At 44.6% G+C, this 23,644-nt stretch overlaps 1 protein-coding gene across 4 annotated transcripts in view; it reads right to left on the bottom strand.

Moving 5' to 3' along the window:
* Positions 1-17,628, bottom strand: part of NFASC (neurofascin) — a 184,088-nt gene extending 166,460 nt beyond the window's left edge. For 3 of the 4 annotated variants that reach the window (XM_084611012.1, XM_084611011.1, XM_084611010.1), the window contains exon 1: positions 17,533-17,628. The gene's annotated coding sequence lies outside the window, so the exon portion shown is untranslated. The remainder of the gene's footprint in view (positions 1-17,532) is intronic. The other variant, XM_084611008.1, reaches the window with a different exon arrangement.
* Between the last annotated feature and the right edge of the window lie 6,016 nt (positions 17,629-23,644).

Consider the following 23,644-nt stretch of genomic DNA (forward strand, 5'->3'; position numbering starts at 1 on the left):
GGACTCCCTAAAGCCATCTTGGGCAAATCAAACCCTTCAAGCCTTAGAGCTTGTCTTCATGTACAGCGCTACAGAGAGCAGCTGAGAGAAGACACCACTAGGCCAATGGGAGCGCTCTCCCCTCTGTGTAGTTAATCCACTTGCCCAAGAGGCAGTAGCTATGTTGATGGAAGCAGCTCTCCTGCCGACACAGCGTGGTCTACACAGTGGGTCACGTCGATTTAACGATGTCACTCAAACATGTGGATGTTTCACACCCCTAAGTGACAGTTATACCGATATAGGTCTCTGGTGTAGACCCAGCCTCAGTATTGCCATCCAAGGAGCGGTGATGGCAGCATAGCCACCCCGGCAGAGGCATGCAGGGGAGATAATGAAGATTAACATAAAGCCCTTGGAGGAGGAGAAGTGCTAAGCAAGTAGCATTATCTCCACCAGCACCCTGTGCAATTTTAGACAGTACGCTGCGCTCGATAGCCCATCCTCACACTACCCCTGCCTGACCATATAGAGGATCAAACAATGAAAAGTTCATTAGCACCATTTTCCCCTTATCACCGAATGCTCTGGCTAAGTGAATCACAGGAGGGGACCAGAACTGGCTTATTAATTGGTCAGAAGAGCACTATGCTAACGCCCACTAAGTAGATTTGACATGGTCCCCATTCACCTGCTTTTAAATGTGTAGCCTGAGCGGACACTATTTACGTACAGTCTGCTTCAACAGGATGGCACTAATCTCTCTCCAGGACGCATGCTGGTCAGTACAAATCCAACACCCTTCCATGACACTGGTCTATTACTTTGCAATCTTTGCGTGGCAGGTGCTGCGGAGATGCCCCATTCCCACTCATGAGTGTTTGGAGGCCTTACTCCCTTAGGGTCCTTTGAAAATCCCAGCTTGAAGCCTCATATTCCCACTGTGCATCAAGTATTTTCACCCCTATTACACAGCTGGAGAAACGGACATTAAGTGACTTGCCCCAGGGGATAGGGAGGAAACCATACACTGAATCAGTGGCAAACTTGACACAGACCCCAGTGTCCTGACTCCAGCCCCATTCTCTAATCGTTCCCACAGTGACATGAGTGAATCCTAGGACCCCGTTGTCAGGAACTTTTTGATTTGCACATGGCCTAAGTAATTGAATGACAAAAGTTCTCATCCTCATTACACCTTAAATCCAAGACTTTCAAAAGCAACCAGTGGCCAGATGCCTAATTATCAGAGGGTAGGAGCTTGGCACTTTCTGAAAATCAGGCCCCTTTAGGAGGTCTCAAATCGGGCATCTGAAATCACTAGTCAATTACCAAAAAAAACAAAAACAAAAAAGGGACCATGACCTAAATCTTTTTTATTCATTAACAAAGGTAGGAAGAGGCACCTCAATTTAGCCTTGGGACTCTGATGTGATATCACCCACAGACCGATTTATAATCTACCAAAGGCAGTCCAGAACCCCTCTCCCCATGCCCCTTTCCCCCCACACCCATTCATAACGTTGCTGCACTGGATTTTATAGACGTCGTCTGCTTCACCAGTTCAGCCTCTTAGTACAGTGACAAAACAACTCAAAATATTGTGACATCACCAAAAAAATGTCAACCCAGGTTACATCACAGACTACAGCCAAATATAATTGCACCGGCATGGACAGTGAAGGTTAGATTAGGAACGCTGAGCTTTTTTCCTTACTTTACATTTAAAAGATGAGAAAAGGGAGAAGAAAAAACAAGCCTTTAAGAAAACAGTTAAAATGCTGATTTGTAGTTTTGTCCCAGTTTTGTCAAAGTCCCGAATGCCTGAGAGAACCACAGAAAAAGGTCATTGTATACAACAGGAGACTGTGTTTTAATTTACCTGGATCTCCAGGTACTCAGCAGATCTATGCAGACAGCTTGCAACAATACACCGAGAAAGAGCATTTGTTTTTGTTTGCTTGGCAAAATATCCCCAAATTTCCCCCACCCTTGATTCATAAACATAAACACCCACATTCCCTTCATGTCATTCTTTTAGCATCAAAAAAATGCCAAGTTGGTGTGCAAGGGCACCCATCACATAAACCTTAGGTATGGACGGTATTTAAAATAGTATTTGAAATGAGAGAGTTTCAGGAACAGAAATCATTTTTAACTATTTCCCTCTACTGGGGTGCTGTCTCCACCGTTCCTTTGACGTACCAGAGGCTCTATGATCTATGGGGGAGCTAATTCTCACAATAGTAGTTCTTGTACCTTAAGAATATACTTTACAGTCTTGATGATTCAAAGAGCTGGTACCAGCCACAAAGCCTTTCACACACAGATCATCAGTCCCAATTCAGCTACTCAGAGAGACCAAAGTTTGTTACTGTCTGACTGTTGTTGGTGGGCTATACATGGCTGATGTCAGCCTAGGTCCCAGTGAACAGGGGTTGACGTCATAAAGGCTCTGTGATAATGCCTTGCTGGCTGCTTCAGACCAAGGATTTAGGGGCCATACAGGTCACCTCATCCTAGGAGTGGTCTCCCTTGGTCAGGATTGAGGTAGTGGGCAGAGAGGTGGAGATCGTGCACTGCTGCTGTCTACATGGTTATCTCTTGTGGTTGAGGAACATTCACCACCAATATGAATACAAGGACGATAAAAACCTCACTCAGAGATGTATTGATACAGGGCTTGGACAATCCAAGTTTAACCGTGAGGAGGGGAGGATCAGAACAGGACAACGACAGAAAATCTGTTGAAGAGCCCTCGGCTATCCAAAGAACGATACGACTGACAGAAACCAGGTGTGAAACCAGAGGGTTGAGAGGAGCCAAGAGAAGGATGGAGGGAGATAAAGCGAGAGAAATGTTTATTTCTTTTTTCTAATATTTAAACAAACAGCACTCTTACTTCCATGATCTAGCCAAAACAAAGACAGTCATATCAGAAGATGTACTCAGTAGTTGCACCTCACACCCAAGCGAAATAAATCAATTCCCCTTCCCCTTGCACAGGAGCCCCTTAGCATTCTCTTCCCCCTCCAAAAACATAGGCAGCTTGCAGTGTGCCCTGAAAACAAGAAATCCAAGCTACATCAGACCAGGGGTCAAGTAGGTTCCAAAGCGGAGGGCCCCTCATAGAGGGCACACTGTGAGTAGCCTTTTCTCAATCAGCCTTCTCTCATTTGGATATGAGGAGCTCAAATGCACAAGTGTCTCAGCGGCTCACAGGGAGACAGGATGTCTCCGGTGGGAGGGGTGGGGGACCCAAGTCTTCAAAATAAGGTTCCGTGCCCTCAGCCTCTTAACTACACACAAAACGCTGCCAGTACCCTGGCTAGTGCTGTGGACCCCCACGAATGTCAAGACAAGAATGGAGATTTTTTTAAAATAGACAGAGGAGGGTGGATTCATGGCTCAACTCTAACTGAAGCCTAGACACAATACAAGGCTGTTTTATATGGACCATGGCAGAGTTATGTCAATACCTTCACTTATTCTTAGGCAGGGTTTTAATTGCTTGTTTTATATACCTATTTCAAAGAAGGGTAGGATCTGGCAAACTCTAGGTGCCATAAGGAGAGCGATGGTAAGTGGAGGTCTGGGCAGGGAAGGGGACTTCTTTTTATCCCCCTGCAAGGCCTCTGTTCTACAATTCACTGCATTACTGTAACGTTCTGAAAAACAAGGCTATATTTAAAGGGGAAGCCAAGGGGCAAACACATTAATAATCACATCTGGGGATCTATAAGGATAGGATCCTTCAATGACACTGGGAGAATGAGATGCCATTTAAAATAATGCTACCCTGGTAAAGCTCAGTTGCATAAAGACCAAATAAGAGCTGATAAGAGGATATTTTAAATGCTATTAGCTGCCTTCTAGAGCCACCCCCTCATCTTATTGTTAATTACACATTCATTCAGTTTGATAAGTTCTTATTTAAAATTTGGTTTCAGACCCATCTCTTCTGGAGAGCTGCACTGTAATTCACAGTGATAATGAATTTGACATTCTCAGCATTATTATTATACATTTACAGTAGTAATGTTCTAGTTGCTTCCCCACACATTTTGAAACTGCCCCTGCCCCTAGGGGCTCACACTCTACAACAGATCAGGAAACAGAAGTGAAGGAAAGGGGAACAGTAATAGATAGTTTCCATACAAGCCAACACAATCCACTGCAAAGTAAGCAGCATGGCAGAAGAGGGTCTTAGAAGTAACACATTTCACCCTGCTTGTGTCCCATGAAACTCCTGGTTTTTTTCAAGCAAGCTAGAGACTAGGTGAGCAGCAGGTGACTAACCAAGATTAGGACCCCTAAAGCTGTCCCTCCATGGCCATAAGCAAAGTCCTGTTAGAACATTTACACTTTCAGCAAAAGACTAAGGGGGAAATTCTCGGCAACACTGGTGAAAATCCCACTGAAGCCAGAGGTGTAATTAAGAGCATAATTTATCTGTTTATATCAGACAGGTGGTGCCTACGTTTACTGTCGCAAATATTCGGTTTCCCTGTTTCTCCACACACAGCTCCTGTGTTTCCCTGGAAAGCAGTTTATGCAGGAATGTCCAACCAGCCTGCTACCAGGTTAGTCCACGCGCAGAGTGTCAATTTCAGGATTACAAGTTAGACTAACACTGAGACTCCATTGTTACAGAGCTAGCAAGGTTGGAGCACTATGCAATTCTCTTAGCGTTCAGACAGTTAATGTCTTGGGCAAAGCAGGAGTAAGGAAGACCTATCCCAGCGGGGGTTCATTTCAAAAATTAAGAAAATAAAGTCAAGAGCAGTGCTGGTAGGAGCAAATAAAAATTGAAAGAAAAAGAGATTAAAAAGGTGCACACCTTAAATAAGCCTACATTTAAATGATACAAGGACTGGTCTTTGCACCAGCCTGACTGTAATCATCAGGGATTCATGCAAATCTACAAAGAGGTCACAAGCATACTTTAAATGAAAGGGGGGAAAATAGGCCCTTGCACCATCTAACGCGTAGGTGTCCTTTTATAAAACAGTTCAGACAAAGTTGAAATGCACCCTCTGAAATAATAACCCTCATGCCCCTACCCTCCTATGACAATAGAAAAGTAGACACAGATGGGCAGGACAGTTTTGGGGGCTTTTTTTCCTTTTTAGTAATAAAACCCAAGGTTATTCCACTTCTTGGATGTAAGCTCCCAATATTAAGGCTGTAATTCCATTGTGGGGGGTGGGGGGGAGGGAAACTAGCAGAATGGGAGATAATACACAACTCCAAGAGGGAGGCAGGTCTTCAGAAAACAGAAGAACATGGACTATTTTACTGTCTGTCATGCTGAAGTGGTCTCATCCATTGTGAGGTTCTGCTAAGTAACAACTCTAGATGGAGTACAACTGAAGTTAAACACACAAACCACCAACGTGGGACAGAGCCAGATTTTCAGAAAAACTCAGCTCCCATTTAGCCACCTAAATAAAAGGCATATTTGCCAGATGAGCTCAGCTTTGATTTTGGCGTCAAAGTAAGCGGCTAAAGCTGAGCTCCTCTGAAAATCTGTCCTGTAATTATGCAGACCCATGTTTTCAGTGGGGCCTCTGGTTATGCACAAACCTGAGAAAATCGCAAGTCTTCTCAGCACCCACAACCCTAACTAAAGTGAACAGAGCTACAGGTGCCCATCACCTCTAAAAATCAGGCCCAAACAGTCTCAAGATCAGTTCCCAAAAAAACCAAGGCACTCAAAATTAATCACCACTCTTGAGTATGAGAGTCTTACACAAAGTATTGCAACAGATTCCATGATGTTTTAAAGTGCCTTGAGAGAACTCAGCAGATGCCAGAGACAAAGTCATTACTGGTTTCCTTCAGTTTCTGTTTAGTGCTTCAGTTCTAACTTGGAGCAGTTTTTAAATATTTGTTTTGCTTGTTCATATTTTGACTGTTCCTTCACTGGAGATGATTTGGGCTTGCAGTTCCCAAGCAGCATTTAGGCACATGATACCAACAGATTAAAAAGGAACAATGATTAGAGATGAGCTCCCACCACAAGACTGGGAACCAGGTTCTGAACACCCCAGAACGCAAGAGTGCTCCAACCTAGGGGTTTGGATCAGCTCATTATAAAGGTAGGTTATAAAGCCATTTGCAAAGTTTCTTTCTGGATTTGGATTCAGATGAACACTGTTGCACAGCAGGTCAGAGCAGAGAATTAAGAGCACGGTCTCCAAGTGCAACTAAAAGGGGAATGTAAGGGGGCAATGACTGAAATGACATGCTCACCTTGGCCCAAAATTCTCCTCTCAGTTACACAGGTGCAACTACCAGTGCCTGCATTAGGGCAGACTCCATCTTCCCTCATCTAATCCCATGGGAAGTTCTCAGAGTTCCCTAATGGCCACATGTGGTCATGACTATAGTTTTACATCACAGCCAGACAGCACCCCTGCCAGCATGTTGGGTGACTTGGTGCATAGGGAAGAATCTCTCTTAATCATCAATACAATCCATTTCTATTTTCCAAGGAAATCCATCTAGCCAAATGGCTTGGCTGATCCTTGCTTAGCTTGTGATGGGATCACAGCACAAGGTAGCCTGTCTTTTAACTGTATAAACATATGAGACAGTCTGAACAGTAACTTCCCAGCCCAGAGTATGCTACTAGCCACTCCTCCAGCTAACCAGAACTACCATGGACACAGTCATCACAACTGCTGCAGTAGTCATCAGCCATGAGGAAACTTGGACAGATGACTAAGGAGGAGTATAAAAATATTGCTCGAGCATGCAGGGGTGTAATCAGGAAGGCCAAAGCCCAACTGGAGTTGCAGCTAGCAAGGGATGTGAAGGGTAACAAAAAGGGTTTCTACAGGTATGTTAGCTACAAGGTGGTGGGCAGGGAAAGTGTGGGACCCTTACTGAATGGGGGAGGCAACCTAGTGACAAATGATGTGGAAAAAGCTGAAGTATGCAATGCTTTTTTTGCCTTGGTCTTCACAGACAAGGTCAGCTCCCAGACTGCTGCACTGGGCAGCACAGTATGGGGAGGAGGTGAGCAGCCCTCAGTGGTGAAAGAACAGGTTAAGGACTATTCAGAAAAGCTGGAAATGCCCAAGTTCATGGGGCTGGATGTGCTGCATCTGAGGGTACAGAAAGAGTAGGTTGATGTGATTGCAGAGCCATTGGCCATTATCTCTGAAAACTCGTGGCGATCGGGAGAGGTCCTGGACGATTGGAAAAAGGCAAATATAGTGCCCATCTTTTTAAAAAAAGGAAGGGGAATCAAGGGAACTACAGACCCGTCATCCTCACCTCAGTCTCTGGAAAAATCATGGAGCAGGTCCTCAAGGAATCCATTTTGAAGCACGTGGAGGAGAGGAAGGTGATCAGGAATAGCCAACATAGATTCATCAAGGGCAAGTCATGCCCGACCAACCTGATTGCCTTCTGTGATGAGATAACTGGCTCTGTGGATATGGGGAAAGCGGTGGATGTGATATACCTTGACTTTAGCAAAGCTTTTGATACAGTCTCCCAGTAGAGTTCAAAAAAATATGGATTGGATGAACGGATTATAAAGTGGATGGAAGCTGGCTAGATCGTCAGGCTCAACAGGTAGTGATCAAAGGCTCGATGTCCAGTTGGCAGCCGGTATCAAGTGGAGTTCCCCAGGGATTGTTCCTGGGGCCGGTTTTGTTCAACATCTTCATTAATGATCCGGATGATGGGATGGATTGCACCCTCAGCAAGTTTGTGGATGACACTAAGATGGGGGGAGAGGTAGATACGCTGGAGGGTAGGGATAGGATCCAGTGACCTAGACAAATTGGAGGACTGGGCCAAAAGAAATCTGAGGAGGTTCAAGTGCAGAGTCCTGCACTTAGGACGGAAGAATCCCAGGCACTGCTACACCTTTGGGACCGACTGGCTAAGCAGCAGTTCTGCAGAAAAGGACCTGGGGGTTACAGTGGACGAGGAGCTGGATATGAGTCAGCAGTGTGCTCTTGTTGCCAAGGTGGCTAATGGCATATTGGGCTTCATTAGTAGGAGCATTGGCAGCAGATCGAGGGACACGATTACTCCCCTCTATTCAGCACTGGTGAGGCCACATCTGGAGTATTTTGTGCAGTTTTGGACGCCCCCTCCCACTACAGAAGGGTTGTGGACAAACTGGAGAGAGTCCAGCGGAGGGCAGTGAAAATGATCAGGGGGCTCGGGCACATGACTTTTGAGGAGAGGCTGAGGGGACTAGGCTTCTTTGGTCTGCAGAAGAGAAGAGTGAGGGGCAGATTTGATAGCAGCCTTCAATTACCTGAAAGGGGGTTCCAAAGAGGATGGAGCTCGGCTGTTCTCAGTGGTGGCAGATGACAGAACAAGGAGCAATGGTCTCAAGCTGCAGTGGGGGAGGCGTAGGTTGGATATTAGGAAAAACTTTCACTAGGAGGGTGGTGAAGCACTGGAATGGGTTACCTAGGGAGGTGGTAGAATCTCCATCCTTAGAGGTTTTTACGGCCCGGCCTGACAAAGCCCTGGCTGGGATGATTTAGTTGGTGTTGGTGCTGCTTGGAGCAGGGGATTAGACTAGATGACCTCCTGAGGTCTCTTCCAACCCTAGTCTTCTATGATTCTGTGTGTTCTACAGTCATGTCCTTAAGCATCACAGCCACTTCCTTTTCCCCCAAGGCCAGGTGTGGAGCCAAGTCCTTTTCCTCAAAGCTAGAGCAGAAAGAACAGAATTTCCAGAGATCCATCCCATTTCCCCACATGCAACTGTCTGAGTCACACAACTGAGCTTAATGAAAGTATTTGGGCTTGACTTTCTGCAGTCACTTCTTCTGAAGTTCTGAATTCAGAGGAACAAAAAAAAAAACAACCAACCAACCCACAACACACCAACTTTGTTAGCTCTATTAGCTGTGATGACACGTTCTTTCACACCTATTAATTTGGGGGTGCTATATCAAGGTCATCTCTTGTAGATGACTAATCCATGTCCATTTATCTGCAAGGCTAGTTGGGTGACAGGGAGGAACATTACCGCTGACCTCACAGAAGGATTACTTGTCTGTGAAGAGTTTGCATGGGACATTCACAATACACACCATCCCAAATTAATTTGCTGTCAACCATGGGAAACTTTCATCCCAGAAGCCAGGATTTTTAATAGCAAGTTGGGTTGGAACAGCCAGGCACACAAGGAAGAGCTCTGTTATCAGGCTGAAGCCAGGCCAGCCTCACAGCTGCTACTGTGGCCAAGACAGCTGAGAAGAGGTCAGCCAAAAATACAAAGCCACAGACCCAGATGCTGATGCGACTGGAAAATGAAAACCCTAAAGGCTTGGCATCTGGATCCTGGAGCTGTCAATCATCTAGATGCCAGTCTCTGAAAAGCAGCACGCGATGACTGTTTTTTGTTAATGGCTACTGTCCTGTTTAATTTAGAGCATTATGTGAACCAGAGATGTTCTTGTGAGTGAGACTTGGGGATGAGTGGGTCTGGGAGAGAGACTACGTTTAAGAGTCTGGGTGATAGTCACCATACAAGGTACATGTGTTCTGTACAAGTTACCGGAGCTTTTGTAGTAAGTTCTGCAGGGGGAAGGGATGTTAGTTTAGAGGAAGGCCTGGCTCCATCTAACTTAGTATTCAATAATCTATTCTTATTTAATAGTTCCCCTTCCCCCACCCCCTTCTCCATTGCATTGGCCACCTAGGACTTCTAAGAGGTCATTCTCAACCCACACAACTGTGCATCATATATTAATGTAGAGGGCACAACATCCTAACCAGAGATCCTATTTTGAATTTGTAACTAGAGAGATAAGAAGATGTGCCAAGCTCTCAATCACCAGCTACACTGAAACCCTAGCAAAATCAGCATGACACAGGCTGCACATAACAATGATACCAAAAAAAAAAAAAACCCTGCAAAAAACCCTGAGGTTTGGTATCTGCCAGGAGTATCAAGAAATGAAGACTAGACAGAGAGGCTTCAGCGATGCCATGTGTGCAGTCAGATGTGCACAGCTACAAAGGCTCAGTTCTATCACTCTCCTCTCCCTCTCGCCTGCACACATCTGTGGGGACGTCACAAGGATCCAAACACAAAAGCCAATGAGCTTGCAACAAGCATTCTTTGTTGCTGGGTCTACTAGAAATCTGAAAGCAAGATGTCACGAATCCTGATGCCATTTAAGTGACTGCAAAACAGAGCCCACATATATTATATATGCCCTTAACCCAATAAGGGTACAGCTCAGTGTATAGATACAACTTTATCACCATGGAGTCAAGCAGTGCTGTAAGGCATATTAGCAACTCTCCCAACTTGTCACGAACAGGGCAGTGTAATTGAAATGAGGGGGCTGGTGGTACCATACCCTACTGTGAAAGAGTCATGCAGAGGTCAGAGCTCATAGAACAAAAGGATACAGGCGGACTCCAAGTACCAATCATCTCGATTACTTTCAGCAGAATGACGTACACCATTCACACGCAAGATTAGTGCCAATTACACATTAAACTCCCTGTTAAATAAACCTACCATGTGTGAAACTTCTTAAAGCATGTGAAAAGGCAGGGTTGATCTTAAGCTTTTTTTCCTTGAGAAGGCCTCAAAGTAGCATCAGCAACGTGTGGACCCATCCTTCCCTGGCAGAAGGACCATCTTCCCCCCCCCCCCACACACACACTTTTAGACAGAACCTGAACTTCCCCCAGACCCTGGTCATAAGGAAAAGGCAGTCATTGCCATGTTTGTTTTAACCCTGAGAAGACAACTCGTTTAAACGGTGCTAGCGAAGGTGTATTATGTGGGTCTTGGATTTCAGCACCCTGGACAGCTTTTGAATGAATCGTGTTAACCTTGGGTTCCCTGTTCTCTTAGGGCAGTGGTTTTCAATCTGTGGTCCGTGGATCCCTGAGGGTTCGCAGACTATATCTAAAGGGGCACACGAAAGGTTGTTGTTACCATAGAACAATGGTTTTCAACCTGGGATCTGCAGTCTAGGTCTAAGATTTCCAATTGTAAATCCCTATTGTAATTCTGAACCATCTGCTCAAACCAGTATCTGGGTAGTGTAATCTAGTAAGCAGACTTTGCCCCTGAAAGAACAAACCAGTGACAGGAATTCACTGCAGGAACTTGGCCATGGACAGCTGCAGTGAATCCTCCCACAACCTTTTTGTGGAAGATATTTCCTCAGCCATCCAAACCTAGCATCTTTCCATTGTACATTTGGTCCAGAAGAGACAAATTCAGGGAGGTCTAGAGCAGCCCTGGACATTGGTGTCCTTCAAACCATTGTTGGATACCAGTTTCAGAACAGCAACAGCCAGGATTTCTAGATCAGCGGTTCCCAAACTTTTCGGCATCATGCCCCCTTTTTAATTTTCAAGAAACCCTCATGACCCCACCTCTCCTTTACCATCATCCAACTCTTCTCCCACTCCCCACCCCCTTACCAGGCCGCTCAGAGTGGCAGGACTATTGGAAAGCCTGAGAGGTGGGTGGGCGTAAGCCGTGTTGCCTGCCTGGCTATGGGAGAGGGTGGACAGGAGGGGAGGGGAGGGGCTGGGGGCAAGCCTCCCCGGCCGGGAGCTCAAGGGCTGGACAGCCTCATGCCCCCCCCAGAATTTCTTCACACCCCACCAGGGGGGCGTGCCCCCCCAGTTTGGGAACCAATGTTCTAGATAATGCTCTTCCTGCTAACTCTTAGCTTCCCCACACCCTCTGCAACCCAGACCTTCCCAGTCCTCCCTACAAGCCTCCAGCACAGGAGTGATGCTCTTGCTGTTTCTACATACCACAGGCTGCTCCCTCTGCCTTTAGTTGAGTGGGAGTGAAGCACCAAGCAGAAAGAACCAGAGCATGCAGAGATCACCGCAGGCAGAATGATAGGATTTACAGCTGTAGGGGCAACAGCCCACAAATGGAGGGATTTCTAAGAGGTAGTTACGATTTATCCCTGTGTATTGCCCTTGAAAACGCTCACCTGAATTAGCCACACAAATCCATTCCTAGTTGTTAAGTTATTAATCCTTGGCCTGTTCTCTCATTCACTATATATTGCAAGCCCTGTAGGAAGGCTGAGGGTCTAATCCTCTTTTTTTTAAATTTAATCCAACAGAACATAGCAAGGTTTTCTTTCAGTCCTTGTAAAATATTAACAGCCTCGTTAGCACAACAGTGAATGCAAGCTAATTCACCCTGGGCTGGGCTTCCAGGATCATATAGCAACTATCCAGGACAGCTGGGGAAGGAGCAGCTGCACAGGTGAAAGACTGTCATGACATATGCTTTACTGGAGAAAGCAGTAACCAAAAAAAAATTAAAATAAAAAATTAGCCAACAAGATTTAAACCTGTAGTCCTGGATACTTCACTTTAAAGAAGATAGTTCTGGAAAGAGATTACCTACTGGGCAAGGAGGAAAATGAGATCCTTGGTGAGATTTGGTTAGAGACTACAGAATTTTTTGAATGAATCTAGTTATCAGTTTTCACAGGCCACTCTGCTTGAAAATACCAAGGAAACTATTTTTGTAATGATGAGCTGTAGTCAAATGAGACACCCCAAGAGTGTTAAGGAGACTGCCTGGGGAAGTGCAGACAAAAATGTTAAAAAGAACACCAAGATCAATAGAAATGTGTTTATTTCTCCCCTCCCCCATGCAAACCAGGCTTTAAAAACATACACACATACCCCACAACAGCAACTAGTAAACACTCCAGTGCAATCAAGCTAAGCAATTATGGATGGGGAGCATTCTAATTATGGCCCAGATCCTGCAATATGGTCTGCACAGGCGTTTGCACCTGGAGAAAAACCCACTGGCCTCAACATAGTTCCATGCAGGTGCAAAGGTCTGTGCAGATCATATTGCAGGATCTGAAACCATAATTAGAATGTTCCCTATCCATAATTGCTTAGCTCAATTGCATTTAATTCCCATGGACTGCTTTGAAAAATCTCAGGAGATAGTTCAGACCTCAGCTCAAATCTTCAGAGCTTCAGACTTCAGCTCTGCCTATCTTTGTTTGTCTGTATAATGTCCAGGTTTAGCAAGTACCTTTAATCCCTTCCTTTTACAAGCACTAACAATCACAGTGAACAAAAACAAACACACAAATAAACACACAAAAAAACCCTTTCATTCAGGATCCATAAGCGTGTCCTTTAATCAAAAGGTTTTAATGAAAATTCAAAGCAAAGTGATTCACGCTTTGTGATGGCTTGGTCAGAACACAAGTGTTTCCAATATGAAAATAGAAAACATTGCTGGACAAGACTCTTAGTAATTGATCAGCTGTGCTGTTTACATGGCAGCATTCACACCAACAAGAAGTGCCACTTACAGTAAGTATCGATTCCCACCATCTCAGAGTCCTGGTATTCAGGGTTTGGCAAGTCACTTGCCATTTAAGATTTCGCAAGGAAAGGAGCACACTTTCATCCCACAACAACATTGCTTACAAAATAACTGGACACAGTCTGGATACAGCATTGGACACTACCAGTTACACGAATGATTGTGGAGGTAAAATTAAATTTCAGTATAAACCGCTCCAACAGAAAGACAAAATTAAAGCTGCTTTAGAAAAATGTCTATTCAATACTTCCCCTTCATTTGTGAAACAAATACTAATAAAAGCCTCATTGCTTTTGTCAGTGTCCATTCTCTTTCAACTTGTCCTTCTCACGACCACAAATAACCAACAGTATTTCAAACCTGAGATCCCAATAACCAGTACTCCTCATCTACAAATTCTGATCTATTTTTGTTCTGCCACTTCTATGCCATCCAGCCTTCTGCTGTTTTTAGTCCAAGAACCCAAAGTCCCTTCCCAAACCACAATTCAACAAGCTTCACCTGATCATATAAATAACTCCTTTTCAATAAACACCTTTAAATTACTGCTTTGTAAAACACAAAGAGGACAAGAGACCAATACACAAGCCCTCTCTCACAAACGTTTACTCACATAAGTAGCCCCAACACATGCAAGAAGCCTCACTGAAGCCCCAAGACAGCTTTCAGAAGTATGGGTGTGCAGGATTAGGCCTTATCTATTGCTATTATGACTGAGCATCCCTAATCATTTTTGGTGTTGGTACACCAAACCACCCCAATGGCACTTTGCCAGCAACAGTGACAATTATACAGAAGACCCAGGAATGTTGAGACAGTTGGATCACATGAATGTCTGAACAGGCAGTTGAATAATTCATTGCAAATTAACATTCATTGTGAGTTTTGGCAGTTTTCTCATCTAATAATTATTCAGGAGCAGATTATTTGACCAGCTCTGATTTCGTCGCGGAGCCTACACAAAGGTGACAAAGTTACAGAAAGAGGTAATATCAACTCTGCAGCGCACAATCACTGCCAGCGGTGCCAACTCTCACAGTACTGATGTTTTACATAAAGCTCCAGCTCCTGGAGTCATGTTATTCCATGAAAAACTTGGCTTTATTTTTATAAGGTTTCTAGCCCTCATGTCTGCAGAGAAAAAAAGCTTGAAAATATGACCCTAAAGGCACAAAAAGGGGGATGGGGGGGAAATAAAAAGAATCCAAGTTTTACTCTTTTTTAACTCCCAGGATTTTTGCAACCTTGGCATTGGAAACACAGCATCCAATTTCCTGCCATCCTGCAGGAGGACCTGGATGTGCTTCCGTAAGAGACTGGAGGATTTATTAACTGAAATCCACAAGAAGAAACTGCTAGCTGGTGGAGGGACAATGGGATCACAGCCACTGAAGGAGATGTGCTGATTGTACAGGGCTGAGAACCTATGAGCCACCTGGAGGAGATTGCCTAGGAACTGATTTCTTGGGATTGGTGGGGATTTCAGCAGCAACCCTCATCCCTCCTTCCTTAGCTTATTGCAAACCTCTCCCATGCTTTTCAGGGAACAACTCTCTATTCTAGATGGTAGAATGTTGCTCCCCGCCCCCTCATATGTTTTCCAGGAGGTGGGGTGGGTGTGCATATCTCATTTCATGCACGCACACCACTTCTGTCAGCAGGCAGGGTACAGAGATGCATGGTAGAGTGAAGCCAGGGAGGGATTTTAAAACCAAGAGGGCATTTCTATCTTGGATTCAGAAATGGACAGGTAGCGAGTAACGTGGACAAAGGCCCAGAGATGACAGTTCCACGTTCTGGAGCAAGAGATAAAATAAAATAACTAAACTTTTTGCTGCAATAGGCACCACTATTGTTATTAATTATTACTGTAGCCCCTAACAAGCCCTAATCATGGACCAGGATCCCTTCATGTTACATTAGTACAATGGGACCCCAAATCAACCCTCCAAACCCAAACCACCCTGAACTAGGAGTCCATTTCCAAGTTTTGCAGACTGTGCCCACTTCTATGTTTAGCTGAGATTATCTGTATACACTATGTGAATGGAATATTCTCATGTCAAATCTATAAAAAGGAGATCGCATGTGCTCCAGATCAAAGCAATTAAGAGAGAAATAGCATGATCCTGAATTTAAGTGTCTATTTCTCATGCTAGACTGTGGTGTTAAGAAGTTTTGGGGAAACAAAGCAGCCATGCTGGCACTCAATTTAACTGTCTGCCAAAGGGTAGGCATTTTACAGAAACCTGGTTAACAATGAAGGAGCCAGCATCTCAATCAAAATCCCTGAATTTTTGCTTTTGTCTTCGGCATTTGTTAGGAGTATCTAGGTAACAGTGGCATCTCCACCATATTCATCTTAAAACAGTAAGATGTCTGGATCTCAGTATGCCAGATTTCTGTCTCTCTCTCTCACACACACACACATACTTAGTATAGCTTTGCTCTCAGAAAGAGAAAGCTGGAGATATCGCTTCAGAAATAATACTGAATAGACAACCTTGCTAGTCACAGGATCTGACCTTGAAGAAAAACAAAAAACCCAAAGACAGATTCTAAAAAGAACTATAATAATTTTCAGTGAAAACATCTCTCTCTACCTTTCTGACCCTTAGTATAACCTCCCCATACACATCATTCACACTGTCTTATTCAAAGATCTCGCCCACTACATACATGTTATTTGTGTGTCCATGTTTTCCAAGGAGCAGACAAGGCCAAATAAATAAATATCACACTGTATCACACCAATACATTGTTCTTTCAGGCCCCAAAGGTTCCTACAGCAGACATGGACTGTTCACACACAATAAAACGAAGAGTGTTTGTTTATATGTCATTATGACCAGTTCCGGCACATTTCCTAGAGACAGCGAATAGCCAAACCTGCTGTACAGTCAGGAGTACACATGATTCAGCACTTAAAACCTGACTAATACCAGCTAGCCTCACACACTGACACAAAAGAACTTGCATATTTAAAAAACAATATTAACAGGGATAAAGCATCTTATAAGCAACGTATTTTCTTGGCAAGGCCTCGATGCTCATATTGCAACCTCACACTCCAGTTATTTTCATAATAGTCACACTGGATTAGGTCAGTAGGCCAGATAACCCAGTACCCTGCCTGTGCCAGCAGCCTTAGGGGGAAGGTTACATTAAATAAAATAGCCTGTAGTAAACAATTAAGAAATAACCATGGGGGGGGGGAATTCCCTCCCCCGTCAGAGGCTGGTACATACCCTGAAGCATGAAGAAGACTCATGGTTTATGTCCATGCTAGCTTTCCTTTCTGCACCCAAGTACCCCCAAGAAATTGACACAAGTATTTTCACACACACATACTGTAATGTCATTCATCATTTAGACATCACAGGCCAAAAAAAAAAAAAAAACTTTTGGTATCAGATACCAGCCCCGATGTTCACATTTCCCTCATGAAGGGAGAGCAAGATATTAGAGCCAAGAGATCTTCCCATGGGGTCCAAAAGCAGACACCTGTCCAGTGCCTGGTTTTGTTTTATAAAATTTGGAATGGGGGTGGGGGGAAGAGAGAAGAGATTGAAAATCTCTCTCTCTAGCAGATTCTGCAGCTGTCTTGTGGGTGGCACTTCTGTGGATTTCCACATCTAGAGTGAACACAGAACCAGACCCCCAACTGACCAGGTCTCTCAACTCTCCAGGGATGGCAGGAAGCCAACTTACACCCTCCCTCCCAGGAGGCTGTGTCACACCCAGATGCTGCCCTTGGGTGGAGAGGGCCCCCAGGGAAGCCGGTGAGGGCTGCGCGCCTCTGCAGCGGGATGGAATCGGGGCCAGGTTGAAGAGGATTGTCCAGATCCCCCTGTAAGGCGCAGGGTTAATCAATATCCCTCCCCAGCCGGCTAAGGGAGCCGCCGGACTGCCGCTTACGCAGGGACCCCAAAGATATCCAGCCCCGGATCTCCCCCGCAGGGCGATCCGCTCCGCGCAGGGAGCGCGGCGGGATGGGGACTGCAGCAGCAGGGAAGAGGACGGGGGGGGGGGAGTTTGGGGGGCAGGGAGCAGCAGGAGGAGACGGGGCAAGAGGGACCCGCCCGGGAGGGATGCAGGAGCCACCTTTGCGCAGCCCCAGCCGGGAGAAGGGGACAAGCCCCGTTGCAAACCAGCCACTCAGAGACACGCCTCTCTGCACCTGTCCCTGCCCGCCCGCAGCCCCGCTGTACCTGGCCCCGGCCGGGGCTGCAGCTCGGCACGCGCCTGCCTCTGGCCTCCCCGCGCCGGCTGCACGCGAGCCCAGCGCATCCTCCGGCAGCCTCCCCCCCACCCGCTCCCGCAGTAGGGCAGGGACCAGCGGGCGCGCCGCCGACCGCCGCGTGCGCGCTCTGGGCTGCCTGCGCGCCCACGGGCAAGGGGCTGGGGGCCGGAGCGCGCCTCTGTCGGTGCAGGTCCCGCAGCTGTGCTGCGCTGCACCACTGGTGACATGGCGGGAGGGGAGGTGGTAGCAATTAGTGAAGAGCCATTAACCCACCCAATGCCTCCGTATTCCCCCTTTAGTAATGAGTGGGGTTATTGCCTCCCTCCTAGGAAATGAGATTAAACGAGAGAAGTCATTGCCCTGAGGGGTAAGAGCAAGAGGGGGCGATTAATGAGGAGGCGAGAGTAATTAATGAGGCAACAGAGGGAGAGTTAATGGGGTAAATGGAGGAGTAATTAACGCAGGAGCTGGTCTCGTTGACTACCCCCCGCTGGTAAAAATGCACTTTTACTGCTTTATCATTTAATTCAGCATAGTCAGGTCTGTTTTGCTGAATTTGAGTTTTTAAACTAGGATAAATCTATGAATAGGGTGGGGTAAATTAATGAAAGAGGTAAATTTATGGAAGAAGGTGGTCTGGGTAATGAAGGGCAGTTAAGGAGTGGGGATCAAGGGTAGTTAGTACTGCATAGTAATTAATACTAATTTAGTAGTAGTAGACTTCTTACTCTTTTCAAACAAAAAAGGAGAAATTTTAATTTTGAAAAGTCAAGATGTTTCCTTTTGACCATGACTTTTCCTGAATGTTGTGTCAACTCAGAACATCCACCCTGATTCACAAGACACCTTTGGTTTCAATAAATCAGCATTTTTTCCAATGAAAAATGATCATTCAGAAGGATCCTAGCCTGCTCTAGTTTCATCCATCAGGCCACTTCCTGCAGCCTTTTAGAGTGGTCTATACACAGCAGAGCCAGGCTCTCAGGTGAAAGATCCTCACCTGTTTACTGACACTGCTGTTTTCTGAGGAAATCTGATTGCTTAATGATTAAGCAGAGGTTCCAGCCTCCCAGAAAACCATGTACAGCTGCCCATTTAGCATAGGCTTATCCACATTATGTTGGGCTCCAGCTGAGAGTCAGTAGCTTGGATTGGCAGTCCACCTTCTCCTTTTAAAGATTTGTGGGAACTACTTTGTTTTTGGACAAAGCCCTATTATCTGGGAGAATGACCTACTGTTGTATCAACCCATCATTGGAAGGTGTTCAGATACTAAGATAAGGGGTGCTTTATATTAACTTTAACTGCATATTGCTCTGTGTTTTACAGCATAAGTAGGATTTAAGGTTGATTGGGGTCTACAGAAACTCAATAGGCTTCTATGGAAATTACTTAGGCATTCTGCTACATCTGTAGTCAAGGACAAAAATTACCCAATGATTCCATTCTATAAGACTATTTCCATAATGATAGCTACAAGATTTGAAGCAAACTGATTCATTTTAGAAGGTGAACTGGATATCAAGGGGAAAAGATTATCAGAATTGGATGTTAAATCAAGACCCAGAGATATAAAATTAAGCATAGGAGAATGCCTTATACACTTATTCCCTACCATGTGATTAAAATGATGCTGTAAAGTATGTCATAACAGCCTTAATCTAAAAGGTCAGTAATAGAGCTTAGACCCTTTAAAAACAAACAAGAGGTACGTATACCCTACTTGACTTTTCACTATTTATGCTATTTTGTATTTTGCACTTCACTCAGATTCAACAGTAATAGAACTATAAACCAAATCATTCTATTGCAGTAGCACCCCCTCACTCAAGATCAGCACTCCATTATGCTAACTGTAAACAAGTAACAAACAAGTCCCTGCCCTAGACAGCCCACACTCTAAGGTCCCAGTCCTGTGCTCTGATCCCTGCAGGCAGACCCTTACACCCACAAAAAATCCTGTTGGAGCCAATGCAAAGATCAGGGCTGGACTTGGAGGTTCTAAGCACTTGCCCAATGTTGTCACATTGAGATTCACAGCCCTGCAGGGCAAGGGTGAAATGAGAACTGCAACACCCTTTTGGCAAAACAAATACAATACTGAAGAAAAGATACAAATATAGATGAACCCCACTGGTTTCTACAGATCCTAACTAGGATTACATAGACATGACTTGATTAAATACTACAGGTTTTTAAGATAATTAACTCCATTTAGTCACTAATCCTACAGAGAACTCCAGGCAGGCAGGCCCCTCTGCCTGCCCAGACTTGCTGCAGGATCAGGATGTTCTGCAAGTGCTCAGTTTCCCACACTGAGTAGGGACTACTTGGTGTGTAAAGTTAAGCATGTGCTTAAGTCTCTGCTGAACCCTGGCCTTAATTGCTGAGGAACCCTGTTTGTTTCATCTCCTATTAAGATTACATAGATTGTACTGTAAGATTAGTGGAATCTTCTTCTAGAAAGGAAAAGAAACTGATCCCACAGGGCCAAATTCACCTCTGCTGTAGCTCTCTTAAATTCATTGGTGTTGCATTATGGCTAAATTTAGCCCACAGAATTGTATATAATAAAAATGTTCTGATGTTTATTCTCATTCCTAATTCACTGCCAGAATAATTGAGTTTTTTCTATGAACATTTACCACAGCAAATATAGGCTCTTATTTGGGAAAATATTTAGGCAAGTACTTAAATCCCAAGGATTTAAGAATGTGCTTAAGTACTTTGAATAGGGATGGATTAATTACATGCTTAAAAGATAATAATGTGCTTAAGTGGTTTGCTGAAGCAGGGCCATGGGCAGCTGACAAGCCCTGTATATAGTTTTTAGGATTTCACTGAAAGGGTGCAACTATTAGAGTATCTCCCCATCCATACCTTTTGCTTAGTGTTTATTATCCTAGCAGAGAAAAATGTCACTTGGTAAAACAAGAAAAATACCAATAGGTCAACAACATGCTTATGTCTGCTGAACCATGCAGAGCAGACTTATTTGGAATGGTGGTGTTGCTTTCACAAATGGATAGGAAAGAAATATTCAAAATAGCTAAGGTACAGGGCCCAGTAGGGCATTAGCTCCTCAACTCTGCCAGACTGGGATCAAAGCTGGTTTAGATTACAAATTAAAACTTCTTTAAATGGCACCCATGGAACCCCATAACCATTAGCTCAGTTACTTAGGATATTAATGTGGGGCAGAGATTTGCCTCTCAGATTCAAACTACTGCTATTCTGTAGTGTGAAAGCTGTATTTCAAGGAACAACTAAAACATACTAAATCTGCAGCAGCTGGTAACCCTATGAAGAAACATGGCTGCCAAACATTCCAGGAAAAATCTGTAGATATTCCAACTTTCTGTGGCTACTCTGACAGTTGGAGAGACTTTTGGGGTCCTGATCCTGTACCACTGTTAATAAGTATTTTGCTGTTAACTTCAAGGAGAGCAAGTTCAGGCCCTTAGAAATCAGCTAGCTGGGAGGCTGCCTATGATACTTTGGTTACATCAGAATTGGACCCCGTGTAAATCAGAGGTAATGCCCCACTGAAATCATTGGGCCTGATTCTTTGATACACTTTGGAATAAATTGGAAGGCACAACACTGATATCCCTAAGGGTCACATCAGTGCAAAATACAAAGACACTGAAAGTAGAATCTGGCCCCTTGGTGTCCCTGTTACTAAATAGCATGCCATTATACTTCTGCAGAAGTTATCTTATGGGACTCAGGAGACCTGGATTCTATTCTTGGCTCTGCTTCTAGTCTGCAGGGTGACCTTGGGCAAGTCACTTTCGTCTCTCCGTGCCTCAGTTAGCCCATCTGTAAAGCAGGGATAATGCTACCAACCTCCACTGTGAAACACTGAGATACACCAATGAAAAATGCTACATAAGAGCCAGGAAAGATTATAAAAGTTACCCATGGAAGAGAGCTGTATGGAATCATTCCAGGTCTGCAGCTAGGAAAAGATAAGTGAGGAGTTCGCACAAATTTAAATGGAAAGGCCTGGTGTCCTCTCCAATTTTGGGTCCCAGGCAGAATTTCTTATTTGTATTTTTTAAAAGAAGCTTTTAGAACAAGACCACAAGCAATAGCATCAAAAGCCAACCAAGTGGTGTCAGTATTTGATATTTTGTTCATTTCTGGGCTGGGATTTCATTCCTGTGTTCCCCAGACTCACTGTTGGACCTTTGGCAAGTCACTTCATCTTTGCTGTGCCTCAATTTCTCCATCTGTGAAGTGGAAGTGATATTTAGCTTTTACTGAAAGCATATTATGATCTAGGCACTATGGAACACTTGACTCCCATAGCCAGATCCTGTCCAAATCTCTCAAATCACACCTTGTCCTATCCAAAAAAGGAGTATACAGAAGCCTTTTGTACAATATTTTGCTACCAATTCTGTTAAAATGTTTGAATCATACAGTCTCCATTGTCTTTTTGCATGCACACACAGTCCTCGCCCCTCTTTAGCCAAATAGTTTCCTCCCTGATCTCTTCTTGTTTTCCCTACAGATAGCTTTTCCTTCTTCCCCTTTCTAGGCAGCTCCCTTCCCAATTTTCTGGATCACTGCTTTTTCCTCCTCACTCCCAGCCCACTTAATTCAATAGTGAGTGAAGTATCCATGTTCCTCTTATTCCTCTTCTAGTCTGTCCGATCTCCCCTTCCCCACATTCTGCCTTGATACCACCCTCTGTCCCATGCAGCCCCACCAACAGGCACTCAGCTTCCTGGCCATGGACTCACCTGTTCAAGCATCTGTAGTCAAGTCTCAACCCACACTCTTAAGACCCTGAATCAGAGCATAAGAGACTATCCTCTTTCTCCCAGCTCCTCTATCAAATTATCAATCATGGGGCTTTGAGACAGGGGTCTGTGGGTTAGTGGAAGACCTGACTTTTGGAGTTTTACTAACTATAATTCAGGAGACAGACTAAGGTTACAGAGCATGTAGCAGGACCACCTTACCCAGGTGGGCTTCAGGATAGCTCCTACCTCAGTTTTCCTTCACACAGGCAGGATCTCCTGACTCTCTCCCCAAAAGGACTCATTACCACTCCCCAGTCTCTTTCAGACACAGTTTTAGTCTTTAAAACATTAGCAAAATATAACACAAAAGCACTTCCTCTACATACATACCCCCCAGCTACAGCTCCCAGAAGCTAGCTTTCTTGGGTCTGTCTCACACAGCTGAATAAAGATCACTTCCTTCCCCCAACTGCAGGATATTCTATAAGAGCCCTTCTCCCTTAAACAGTTCTCTATAGGGGGCTCTCCCAGTCCTTTATAGGGTTCACCTGACCACTTCCCAGCTGGGCCTCATAATTGAACAGGGCTGGTTAGTCCCAGGCCATCTGACCTTTAAAGGGGAAGGCCACCCTGCTACAGGGTGGCGACAACACTGAAGGGGATTGAGGAAAGGTGACAAATGCTGCTACTAAAAGTGAGGGAAGAAAGTTTGAATAAAACTCCAAGAAAACAGGCAGAAGTTTGAATGATTAAATAAATAATAAATTAAATTAAAAAGGAACCAGAAAGATTATTATAAAATAAAGGAGCTAGGCAAAGTTTGGGTTTTTTTAAAGTATTTTTGATATTTTACTTATGATGTGTGTCTGTTGCTGTTTGCCTTGTCTATTAAGGCTCCGATCCTGCAAACACTTATATACATCCGTAACTTTTCCACCACGGGATAGCACTACAACCGGCGGTAAAGTTAAGCATGTGTATAAGTGTTTGCAGGATCAGAGACTTGGACAGTAAACTTTCTGGTGCAGGGCCTCTCTCTCTCCCTGTGGGTTTCTACAGCACCTAGCACAGTATGCAGGTCTCAATCTTCATGGGAGCCTTTGGGCATTATAGCAGTATAAATAAATTAATAGTAAATACTAATTCCCTGGCCCGTGAATAATTCTCCACTCCACACAGGCCACCAGATAAATTATCTGTCTGTCCCCCTACAACTAATCGATTATCCAGTCCATTCAGCTTTGTCAGTATACCTCACTGACCCCCACACTCCTTCCCAGTTCACCATCTGTCCCTCCATGCCTGCTGGACCAGTCCATCCTCTGT

The sequence above is a fragment of the Lepidochelys olivacea genome, assembly GCF_965140295.1.
Source record: "Lepidochelys olivacea isolate rLepOli2 genome assembly, chromosome: 21".
Lineage (NCBI taxonomy): Eukaryota > Metazoa > Chordata > Testudines > Cheloniidae > Lepidochelys > Lepidochelys olivacea.